The following is a 12,856-nucleotide window of genomic DNA, read 5'->3' as shown; positions in this document are numbered from 1 at the left end:
TGGGACTTCCCGTAAATAAATCTTTTTTTGGTTTTATTTGTCTCTTCCTTTCCGCTGAAACTGGTTTTAAAAATTCCCTATGAATTCTGCTTGCAAAAGCTCTCCACTCTCTCCCATTCATGCCAAGGCAAGAATCCCTGTAGAGAAATTGACTAATCAGATTCAGTTTTCCAGAGACTTGGTCAAACTGGATACCTTGGGGCAGTATCCCCAGATTCCTATGATCATTTTTATTTTTTTAAGAGTTTAGAGCTTTTGCAAAACCTGAGATATGAGATAAAATGCACAGACCATGTACACACTATGCAGTCAAAACTCAGTTGTTGAACATCTCTATTTTCGAACGCTTTGGCTCCTGAACGCTGAAAACCTGGAAGTAAATGCTCCTGTTTTCAAACATTCCTCAGAACTTGAGCATCAGATGCGGCTTCTGCTTGAGTGCAAGAAGCTCTTGCAACCAATTGGAAGCCGTGCCTTGGTTGTCGAACATTTCGGAAGTCGGATGGTCTTCTGGAATGGATTACATTTGCCAACAGGGGTTTGACTGTACCTTTAAAGCACACTTGAAGCACAATTCCCCCCTCAAAGAATTCTGGGCACTGTAGTCTGTTAAGGGTCGCTGGGGATTGTAACTCTCTGAGGGGGAAACTACAATGCCCAGAACTCTTTGAGAGAAAGATTGTGCTGCGATTGTGCTTTAAAAATCTAGCATATACACAGGCAAAGTTCTTCTAATTTTGGTGTGTTGGAAATTAGTCTGCTCTCCACTTTCAGTATTTTAACTGTGTCCTCTACCCCCAGGGGAAATTCTTGCTGAAAATCCATGATTAAACGGTATCCCTCTAACATTATCTTCATTTTCTGTTCTGTTTTCCATTTTCAGGAGAGGGGATTGGCACTTTGGTGGTCAAAATAGAAAGCACCCATTCCTCAGAGAGAGGAAGCCACAGAGTTTGGGGAAGCCCAAGGTTTGCAGAAATAGAAAAAGCGAAAACTGTTTTAAGAAGGGGGAACCCTGAAGGAGGGGGGGAACTCCAAAAACAGCCCAGTGGGGACTGCTGAGGAGACTAAGGAACAGAAACCAGGTGGGAGGAGGAATGCTGTGTTGTACCCTGAAGAGGGGCATTGCTTGACTATAAATATTTAGACCACATATTTCAGTACTTTATTTTGATTCTGGATTTTTATTGGTGATATTGACAACATATATATTTGTTTTATTTGTATCTTTGTATTGCGATTTTGTTTTATCTTACATTGTAAACCACTTAGATATTTTTCAACAATGTATATTGAGTGGCCTATAGATGATTGATTGATTGATTGATTGATTGATTAAATAAATAAATAAATAGCACCCCCACCCACCCACCAATCATTTTAAACATACAGAAAGGGCTAAATATTGTTATGTTCCTATACCTCATCATCTGACCTATATGGCAGCCTTTGTTTCCTTCTGTTGGTCTACAAGCTTTCGTCCAAGAAATGGGTGCAATCTGTTTGTTTAAGTGTCTTCTCCTTCTTCTCTTCTTCTTCTTCTTCTTCTTCTTCTTCTTCTTCTTCTTCTTCTTCATTCTATTTAGTCCCAGAGAAGGCAGGGGAGAAGAGCAAGGGAATAGGGCCAGTGGGGGAATGGGGCAGAAGGCACATTGCTTGGTCTGACAACTCTTGATGGCCCAAGGACCACAATTTGGGAACCTTTGTCCTGGATTAGAGCCCCACATTGGGCAAAATATTCCTAAATTGCAGGGGGTTGGACCAGAGGATCCATGGGGTCCATAGCTGTCAATGTTTCCATTTTTTTAAGGGAAATTCCCTTATTCCAAATAGGATTCTTCGCAAGAAAAGGGAAAAGTTGACAGCTATGTTGGGGTCCCTTCGAACTCTACATTTCTAGAACGTACATTGCCTTGACACATTTTAAATATGAGGCACCTGAGGAATATAGATTAGTCATAATAGAGAACAGAAATAAATAATGGGAAACATGGGTGTTCTGCTTCTGTTTTCTCAGTAGCTCATGTATCGTACTCTGTTTCCCTCTCTTACCCTTCCACCACCTCCTTTTTGGTGAGCGGAAGTGACACGACTCGCTTTTCCTCCTCAGGCAGTGATGTAGCAGCTTCTTCCCCCTTGATTACACCTCCACCACAGTTAGCCTTGTCCTTGTACATTTTTGGCTGTGGAAAACACTAGCTCCAAATGATCTCACCTGCAAGAGCCTCTGGACACATGAGCAAGCGCTCAAGGAAGACTACCTCTGAATCACCATTCGTAGATAAACCTGACAGTAGCAGGAGGACTCAGGAGCCGCCTTCTGCTGCCACTCTGACTGAAAAATACTTGGGAACTCTGCAATGTGACGCTTCCCGCAAGCCCTGAGCCTGAGGCAAATGTCTGAATTGCCCAATGGGTGAGCCAATAAAGGTTTTCCCTGATAGATCCTTTTCAGTATGTCGGCAGGGGCAAATTCTCCTACCAATTTCCTCAGAGTCCTTTTTTGCATCTCATATCCTTGCCTGTTGCGTTGAGGGGCAGCAGAATTGCCACTCTGTTAGGGCAGTGGTTCTCGAACCTTTTTCCTCTGGGCCACCCTATCAGAAGAAAAAACACCAAATTCCATGCCACACCCAATTTTGTATTGATAAGAATACAAAACGTGACAGCTGCATATTCCTGCATTTGCAAGGGGTTGGACGAGATGATCCTCAACTCTACAATTCCATGAAAAACTCCGCTCATATATTATACAGAGAATGAAGTTTAATGTTTCCCTCCTCTCCGCCCCTTCCACATTTCCCCTAAATTTCTCTCCCCCTCTCTCCCACCCTCTCTTTTCCCCTCAAGCCCATATGGACTACAGCAAAAAAATTGTTTCTAAGGGACGGCAATCAAATTGTATGAAGGATGCTACGATTTAAAAACAGAGGCACGGAATGTACTTTTGTTACTTATGGAAAATATTTCATTAAAAACCCCAAATATAGTTTTTACCGTAATTGGGCATCCTATATAAATGACAGTGGACACTCAGGTTGCGAACGTCATCCGTGTGGGATGCATGTTCGCAACCCGCAGCATTCGCAACCCGTGTCTGTGCACACGCGGGTTGCGATTCGGTGCTTCTGCGCATGCGCAAAGCATGCTTTATCGATTCTGCGCATGCGCGACCGTCGAAACCTGGAAGTAACCTGTTCTGGTACTTCCGGGTTTTGGCAGTCCACAACCTGAAAAAACACAACGTGAAGTGTCTGTAACCCGAGATATGATTGTACTGTAAACAAATAAAAGCAGTTGATTTTCTATTATTTCACTGCAATCGAATACTGTAAGATATTCCACAGAGTCTCAACCACTCCTGTATAGGTAACACTTTATCTCCAATCTCCTCCTTACTTTCGTGATATTTGTCAGCCAGGGGAGAAATGAAGCCTGCTTTGTACACTAACTTCATAGCAGCCAGGAGGAAACCTAATCTAGTCAGGCTTCTCCTGCTGGCTGCCTTCTAAAACTGCAGGCATCTCTTATTACTAGGATTGATTTATCTTGTACTTCACTGCTATTTTTCCCTCTTCATTGCAACAAGCTGGTGATTATTATTGTCTCACCAGAGTGGTACATGCTCTGGTTATCTTCCAATGCACTCTACACAGGGCTACCTTTGAAGGTGACCCGGAAACTACAACTAATCCAGAATGCGGCTGCCAGACTGGTGACTGGGAGCGGCCGCCGAGACCATATAACACTAGCCTTAAAGGATCTACACTGGCTCCCAGTACATTTCCAAGCACATTTCAAGGTGTTGGTGCTGACCTTGAAAGCCCTATATGGCTTCAGCCCAGTATACCTGGAGGAGCATCTCCACCCTCATCGTTCTGCCCGGACATTGAGGTCCTTCTCCGAGGGCCTTCTGGCAGTTCCCACATTGTGAGAGGTGAGGTTACAGGGAACCAGGCAGAGGGCCTTCTCGGTAGTGGCGCCCGCCCTGTGGAACACCCTCCCATCAGATGTCAAGGAGATAAACAGCTAGGTGATTTTTAAAAGGAATCTGAAGGCAGCTTTTAGTGTTTGATGCTGTACTGCGTTTTTACTGTTTTTTAGCTGGGAGCCGCCCAGAGTGGTTGGAGCAACCCAGTTGCTTATAAGCATATAAGTAAATAACAACAATTTTTATTCCCATTTTAAAGATTCATGTTTGCCAGGATTTCATTGCATTTTGTTGCGGGTGCTGGGAAATGTGTGAGGGGGAAACTGCCTAGGATTCTCTAGGGGAGGCCATGTGCTTTAAATCTGGGTTGCCCTCCCTACTCACCCTGACTTCTGTGGCCTTGAGCAACTCACTAGCCCTCCTTTCAGCCTCAATTTGGGCATCTTTAAAATGGGTGGGAATAATCATCAGGGCCTTCTCGCTAGTGGCGCCCGCCTTGTGGAACGCCCATCAGATGTCAAGAGATAAAAAACTACCTGACATTCAGAAGACATCTTAAGGCAGCCCTGTTCAGGGAAGTTTTTTATGTATGACATATCAGTGTATTTTTGGTCTTTGTGGAAGCCGCCCAGAGTGGCTGGGGAAACCCAGCCAGATGGGCGGGGTACAAATAAATTATTATTATTAATTATTATTATTATCATCATCATCATCATCATCATCATCATTAGAAGTTGGAGGCTGCAACATAGCATTGCACTGCAGCGTGAGAATTGATTCAGCTCAGGATTAGGGGCTGGCCCAGGGCATTTTGACACCTGAGGTGAACCCCTACATGGTGCCCTCACCAGGGAAGCAGGGGTAAGAGTGAGGGAAGATCTGCTTCAGGAACAAGGAGGGAAGAAAGGTCGACATTGGGATCTGCTGTCCTGGTGAATCCTGCCCCCTGAGGCGGTTGCTTCCCCTGGCCTCATGGGTGGCCGACCCTGTGCAGGATACTCCATTGAGTCCTCTCTCCCACTATCCACGTCACTATCTAGTGTTCCACCGAACTCAGTAGAATTTTTAACTTTTGAGGAACCGTGCCTAGGGCAGTGTTGCAAAAAACCCCAGGAAGATGCTTGAGTCATCCTCAGGTCTGAGATTTATGCTGATTGCACAAGCAAAACAGTTAACCCCTACAGCGAAACAATAAGATTAACTTTTTTTAAAAAAATATGATCCGTTCTGTCTGAAATGGTATAGACAGTCTCCACCTCATTCTGCTGCCACTGTAGGCATAATTAAATGTAACGCACACCCCACCTCCAAAGAAATTAAGAGAGACGAGAGATCCGATCACAGTCTTGTGGTTAACCTTGCCAAAAAAAACCCAAAACCATTTCCTTGATTAAAAATCCGTCGGTGCGTTTTGCTGCTGGTGGTTCGAGCCCAGCCAGGGACGGCTGTGTGCAGAATTCCTGCATTGCAGGGGGTTGGACTAAATGACCCTTGGGATCCCTTCCAACTCTCCAATTCTATGGAAATCCTTCTCGCTCTTGCTTTTCTTTGGGGGGGGGGCGGTGAAACACAGACGAAAACAACAAAACTCCCTTTTGCTCTGATCTCTGCTTCTCAGCGTTGCTCTCTCCTTCCTCCCCCGCCTCCCACCGTAGGTAGAGAGATTCCGAGCTAGGATTGGCGGAGGAATTCTGGGGGGGGCGGAGCCAAAGGACCCGGGAGAAGGGGGCGTGTGCGCTACTAGTACGCTCGCGGCTGGCAGAGCGATCAGTTTTGCAGCTGCAGAAAGGCGCGCCGGGTGTTGTTTTTTTGTCTGCGCTGCTAGATTGATAGATTTAGGTTCTTATTTATTTTAGCTCCATAATTTAGACAGGGGGCGGGCGGGTTTGTTAGGAGGTCGCGCAGAGCTGCACCGGTGCGCGGAGCTGCTGGGACCTCGGCGAAGGATCTCGCGCAGAGGTTGGATCTTGTGGAGGGCTGCGCTCGGGAGAGTCGAGGTGAAGTTTTCCTCTCTGAGCCTCCGAGCTCATCTCTGCAGTGGAAACCTGCGCTTTGGCGCCCTGAAGAGACTCGGCGACAGAAATTGGAGAGAACTTGTAGCCTATATCCGGAGATCCTTTGAGCCAGGTAAAAAGACGCGCGTGCGTGGGAATGAGCGTTTCCGTGTCTGTGAATGCCTTCGGGTTGATGTAGCGTCGTCTGAGCGCACTTGCAATGTGGACCGTGTTGTACGCTTGACTCGTGAAGTTCCACCGATTTCTGCCGGGTTTCATTTTCCCAAGGTGTGTTTTTTTAGTATTGCGGCCACCCATGAAAATTACCTCCCTTGCTTCCAACAGCTTGTTGTCTTTATATTTCGAGGACTTGTGCGGAGGAGCAGATCCTGCATGCTATCAAAGGCTTTATTGAGTGGAACGTGACGCGCTATATTGAGTGGAACGTGGGAGGGCCCCTTCTTTGGAAATCAGTGTAACTTACATCTAAGTGCTTTGCGCTACTGAGCCAAGGAGATTGGAAAGAGAAGGTGGGAAATCGGGAGCGTGGTTTTCAACCTATATGGTCACGTTCCCGGGTCACATAAACCAGTTTATTTGCTCTTGAAACTAGTTTGACGCAGGGGTAGCCTTGGATAACTTAGGGGTGCACGCACATTATAATTTTAAGCGCAGTACAGTACTCTTGCTTAAGTGACACATGGATCGCTAAGTTGCACTGTTTACGTTTCTTTTTTGTAAAAAAATATTTAAGGGGGTCATCAGTATTTTCTTTTGTCACTTGAATTCAGGATTCCCCTTTTGTTAATTTCCATGCTGCGTAAAACGATGAGGAATGCATTTCTTCCCATATATAGGCTGACTTCCTAGGGCTCTTTTTTTTGTAAACAAGAGAGGAATTCCAAAATACTCGCCTCGGTAATGTAGATGATGCATGGAGACGACTTGCTGTGAGGGGTCAGGGTATACGGTACCTTTCAAGAGGGCAGCTCCTTTGAACAGAACTGAATAACTTGACAGATGGATTGATGGGATTTTATAGGGCAGATCCATTCCATGCACATTTAATGCACAGGACTCCCTTGTGGAGAAACCTGGGAACTGTAGTTCCCCCCTGCCAGAGCTACAGTTCCCAGCATCCTTAATAAACTGCAGTGCCCAGGATTCTTTTAGGAGAAGTCGCAGGCTTCAAATGTGTTTTAAAGTGTTGTTCAGTAATTGGAGTTGATGTCAAAAGGTGAGCGCATGGGTGATTTCAGCTGGGTCCTCTATTCAAAGGGCTTTGTAAACAGTAAACTGATACTGAGCTACACTGAAATGCATCCATTGTGTACTTTAAGCTGTTTGCTTGTCAGTTAGTGAGACTGGTGTAGACTTGTTTGCAACCCAGTGATGTAACGGTGCATGGACGCTCATTTGTGAGACACCCCCCCCCACAGGTATGCCCATTTAAAGACGGTACAGTAAAAGTTATTTTTCTTAATCAATGCAGGCATTCTGGCTTTAATACTGTTTCACGCCTCTCCAGTCTCTGAGCTGTGTGAAAGTCTGGGGGTCTAGGCACTTTCCCAGGGTTCACATTAAGGCACAACAGAGACTGTGTTGTCTTTATGATATATGGTCCATTTACCTACCCTGAACCTACGATGGAGGGGTTTGCACTACCAAAGGTTCTTGCTTCTCCCAAGCTGTAGCCAGGGATCTGAAAAGACCTGAAACTGAAGTCCTAAAAAACTCCACATTCTTTTGGTCTCTGCCCACTTGGGCACTGAGTCCTCACTTTCTTAATGGCTCATCACCTTGCCTTAGTTAACAACTCGTACTCATTATCAGCCTGGCTCTTCCAGCAATTGAATTGCTCTGAAAATTCAGGGGGCTTGATTCAATTCTGACCCTTTAATGGTTCCAGGTATTTAGGGGAGTCTGTCCCCCCCAAAAAACTATAACACTACTAAGTCATCTTTCTTGCTGAACTCTGGCCCCTTCCGCTTTTGCTTAATATCTAGCCTGATGAAGAGTTCTGCTGGACTCAGAAGATTGCTCGGTGCTTTGTGGCATTTTGGGTATAATACCAGGGACTTTGGAATTTCCAGGATAAAAATGGCAGGTTAACCCTTTAGCTCTGCATGCTAATGTAACCTAACCTGTCCTCCGCAGATCTTATTTAGTAGGTCTCTCTCTGTGAAAAGCTTATTTATTTGGCATTCTGAGAATTGGTAAATAGAGCCCCATGGAGATGATGCTGTTGTTTCTGCTCTGATACGACTAGTGAGTCCCTGCTCCACTATGTCACTGTGGCAACATGATCACAAAACAAACTGTATTCACTAGGAAGTAAGTTTGACTGGTTTAAGAAAATGCAACCTAAGCCCTTCTAACCAGTTCCTCTGCTGTTAATGTTCGCTCATCTTTGTTTAAAAAGCTTGAAATCAGAATTGGAGGACTTCATGGCGGACAGGAACCATAGAACCACAGAATTGTAGAGTTGGAAAAGGGACCCTGAGGGGCATCCAGCCCAACCCCCAGCTATGCAGGAATCTAAACTGTGACAGATGGCCATCCAACCTCTGCTTATGAACCTCAAAAGAAGGAAAGTCCACCACCTCCCAAGGGAGTCTGTTCTACGATTGAACAGTGCTTGCCGTCAGAGAGTCATTCCTGATGTTTAGTCAGAATCTCATTTCTTGTAACTTGAAGCCATTAGTTCGAGTCCTACCCTCCAGAGCAGGAGACAACAAGCTTGCTCCATCCTCCATGTGACAGCCTTTGAGATATTTGAAGATATCTCCTCTCAGTCTCCTCTTTCCCAGGCTTAAACATACTCAGCTCTCTCAACCATTCCTCATAGGGCTTGGCTTCCAGACCCTTGATCATCTTGGTTGCCCTTTTCTGCACACATTCCAGCTTGTCAACATCCCTCTTAAATGGTGGTGCCCAGAAGTGGACACGGTATGTCAACTGTGGAAGATGCCCTTTCAATCATAGCTACCTGTCATACCTTAACTAGGCAGAGGGCACTTTGGGACAATGGCCAATGAAGTCTCTGTTCTCCTATCCTAGAACTGAAGCCACGAGGTTATGCAGATCAGCCATACCAGAGTTAGAATCCTCCTTGTGGCGAGGTGGGGAGCCAGTGGCTCGGCAGGTGCTGTTTGAATCCATTAGCCGCAGCCAACAGGAGCAGTAGGCTGGGGTGATACAACCTGTAGTCTAACAACATATAGAGAACCACAGGTTTAGACAGGATTGTAAGTTGTTTTTCTATGCAACAGCAGCAGCAAGAATATTATTGGCACAAAAATGGAAGCAAGAAGAACTACTGGCGAAAGAAGAATGGAGGATGAAGTTGATGGACTATGCAGAATTAGATAAATTAACAGGAAAGGTTCGAAACCTGCGAGATCAGAGATTCTTAGAGGACTGGAGCAAATATATGAACTATTTGAAAAGTAGTTGTGATGAACAGATTACGCTAGTAGGACTGCAAGAAGTTTTGTAAGGTGGATTATTTGAAATATTGCAAGAAAGACTATGAAGAGAATTATTTGTTAAGGACAGTTAAATGTAATCTAGAAACTAAGAAATGCATAATAAGGGATAAAGAACGGAAAATCATCAGTGGTGTTGATGGAAGTCTAAAAATATTGTATAAGATGAGAAGTTACGTTGCATGACTGTTGGAACTGATATGTTAAAAAAAATCAATAAAAATGTGTGTGTGTGTGTGTGTGTGTGTATCTAGAGAGAGAGAGAGAGAGCGAACCACGGGTTCCTCCTCCCCAAGATCTCCCAATGGACTGTCCGCTTTAATGGAAGCTGTTGTGTGGCCCAAGCAAAGAGCAGGGCGAATTGAGGAGAACTGAAACCTTATCATTCAGAGCTGAAGCTTACAGGGGCGGCAGACCTTTAAAAATGTCTTGTCTGGCTGGTCTACTTCCTCCTCCGTTAGGAGAATCTGTGCTCGTTCTCTTCCCCTCTCATTTCTGCACTAACGGGTTTGTTTTGGCTCGCCTTGCCAAGCCTGGAGACGCGGAAACACCCTCCCACAGTGCGGCTGAGGGTTGCTAAGCCCTCTAAATTTAGGACCGGGCGAGATGCGGAACAGAGAAAGGGAAGGCAGGGAGAAGATCTGGAGTTTGGTAGGGCAGCTGCCTTGTTTTGATCATAAGATCTGGCAAGTAAGACTCGGGTGTCAACCGGTGACTCGTCCCTTCCTCCCCAAACATAGTGCGGAATGATTTCTATATGCTAGGGATGGAAACCCTGATAATGCCTCTTCGTTGCCTGGGTGGAGCAGGGGGTGTGCGTGTCAAAACTAGACTACTGTAAATTTCTGTTTGTGCTTCCACTTACTCTGGCTGTGCCCAATGCTCACTTGTATGTGGCCCTTGGATTTATTTAATATATTATTTATACCCCGCCCATCTGGCTGGGTATCCCCAGCCACTCTGGGCGGCTTCCAACGAAATATTAAAATGCAATAGTCTGTCAAACATTAAAAGCTTCCCTAAACAGGGCTGCCTTCAGATGTCTTCTAAAAGTCTGGTAGTTATTTTTCTCTTTGACATCTGGTGGGAGGGCGTTCCGCAGGGCGGGCGCCACTACTGAGAAGGCCCTCTGCCTGGTTCCCTGTAACTTGGTCTCTTGCAGCGAGGGAACCGCCAGAAGGTCCTCAGCACTGGACCTCAGTGTCCGGGCAGAACGATGGGGGTGGAGACGCTCCTTCAGGTATACTGGAATGAGGCCGTTTAGGGCTTTAAAGGTGCTGATCAACATTTTGAATTGTGCTTGGAAACGTACCGGGAGCCAATATAGGTATTTCAAGACCTGTGTTATGTGGTCTTGGCGGCCACTCCCAGTCACCAGTCTAGCTGCCGCATTCTGGGTTAGTTGTAGTTTCCGGGTTACCTTCAAAAGTAGCCCCACAAAGAGCGCATTGCAGTAGTCCAAGCGAGAGATAACCAGAGCATGCACCGCTCTGGTGAGACAGTCTGCGGGCAGGTAGGGTCTCAGCCTGCATACCAGATGGAGCTGGTAAACAGCTGCCCTGGACATTATGCCATTATGAAGAACAGAAACTCATCTGCCAAATGTGATTCTAATAGGTAGAAGGTTTTATGCCTTCTCTTGGGCTGCAGTCTTCAGATCATTTTCTCTGGAACTGTTTGTGTTGACTGTGTGGGAGCACTTGGATCAGTTAACTGATGAGGCACACCTGAAAAGCACCCAGTCAGGGCAGTTCTTCCAGTAACACCTGCTGAAATCATCTTTCTGGTGCTGTCCAGGGCCTGGGGGAACTCTGCTAGCCAAGGCAGGTGTCCACCGTTCCTGCCTCTCCTCCGCCAGTGCAGAGGAAAACTTTGCAGAAAATAATATTGCTGGGAACATTCATGACAGGCAGCAAATGCTTTTACTCATGATCCCAGACAACTGATAGGTGGCATCCGTCATGATTTGATGCCTTTGAGAGCCTTATCCTCTCAAAGGCATCCATTGGATGTCCCTGGGTTCAAATGTAACGAGAGATGGAATGTTCTCCCTAGTTACTTTTTCCTAATTCTGTTAATTTACATTAAGAGTTACCGTACTATCTCTGATTTGCATTTGATCTGCCACAGGCTTGGCCAAAAAAGGCCGTTACCTGGTAATGCGATGATATGGACGAGGATAGGAACAACCGCAAGTCATTATTGTATTGTTGTGAGTTGTGAAATGAAACCTCACACAAGCAAAAAATGTACAGTGGTACCTCGGGTTAAGTACTTAATTCATTCTGGAGGTCTGTACTTAACCTGAAACTGTTCTTAACCTGAAGCACCACTTTAGCTAATGGGGCCTCCTGCTGCTGCTGCTGCTGCTGCTGCGCTGCCGGAGCACGATTTCTGTTCTTATCTTGAAGCAAAGTTCTTAACCTGAAGCACGATTTCTGGGTTAGCAGAGTGTGTAACCTGAAGCGTATGTAACCTGAAGCGTATGTAACCCAAGGTACCACTATATTGTCCTTTGCCACCCTGGTGCCCTCCAGCTGTTTTGGACTAGAGAGTGGGAGTTCTAGTCTGAAACATCTGGAGGGCGCCAGGTTGTCAAAGTCTGCTCTTAGTGTACTTGGAAGCCTGTGTGTGTGTGTGTCTAGCCTAATGTAAAAATAGTCAGAGTGAAGCCAAGTTCCTGAGACATATTGCAAGATAACAGAGTGACTCAGAGCTGCTTTCCTCGCTCTGAAGAGTTTTGTTTTCCGAGTGCCCCATAAAGCGTGTGGGTGTGCATGCCTTAAGTCTGTCTGAATAAGAGGTTAAAAGTTAAAGTCTCTTAATCATCCCCAAAGCATTCCCCTCTGTAACATTTTCTTGTAAGCTGTACACGGAGATAAAGAGTCCCCTTTTCTTTCCCATCTACCGTGCCTGCTTCTTAATGTGTACTCGGAAGATCCCACTTAATCTGTTGACTGTGTAGGTGTGATGATTTGAGAGGCTGAGACTTTGATCCAAGGGTTTGGAGTCAGGTTCCACCTTCTGCTCAACTGGAGAATTGCTGGCTGATGAAATAACCCAGCTGCTGAAGGCTGGCCATCCTGAAACCAGTTCTTCTTTCTCATCCTGCTTTTGATCAAGTTTTATATTGGAATAAATTAGCATCGCTGCAGTTGGATTAGATTTCTCCAGACAAGAAAGTCCTGAGACTGCATGCATTTCTTCATATCTTGAACTCTGTGCTTTTTCGTCGAAACCCATTTTGTGGCTAATCGATGTATTTTCACATGTCTGTGTCAAGCATCTGTACACCTCTCCAAATTGTAAGCTTGTGAACAGCAAGGGCGCAGGGAGGAGGGTTGAACTTTCATATACAGTCGTACCTTGGAAGCCGAACAGAGTCCATTCGACTTCCGAAACGTTTGACTTTCAAAGCGCGACTTCTGATTGGCTGCAGGGAG

At 45.6% G+C, this 12,856-nt stretch overlaps 1 protein-coding gene across 2 annotated transcripts in view; it reads left to right on the top strand.

The window, feature by feature from the left end:
• Nucleotides 1-12,856, top strand: part of RASGEF1B (RasGEF domain family member 1B) — a 255,920-nt gene that overhangs the window by 198,765 nt on the left and 44,299 nt on the right. The window contains exon 1 of one of the 2 annotated variants that reach the window (XM_081925119.1): nt 5,726-6,058. The exons of the other annotated variant lie outside the window; for it this stretch is intronic. The gene's annotated coding sequence lies outside the window, so the exon portion shown is untranslated. Of the gene's footprint in view, nt 1-5,725; nt 6,059-12,856 lie in introns of those variants that run through there. 2 annotated transcript variants of the gene reach the window in all.

This window comes from Podarcis melisellensis, assembly GCF_964234715.1.
Source record: "Podarcis melisellensis genome assembly, chromosome: 9".
NCBI lineage: Eukaryota > Metazoa > Chordata > Lepidosauria > Squamata > Lacertidae > Podarcis > Podarcis melisellensis.
The sequence above is the reverse complement of the archived record's forward strand: the minus strand, read 5'-3'. Positions and strand labels throughout refer to the sequence as shown.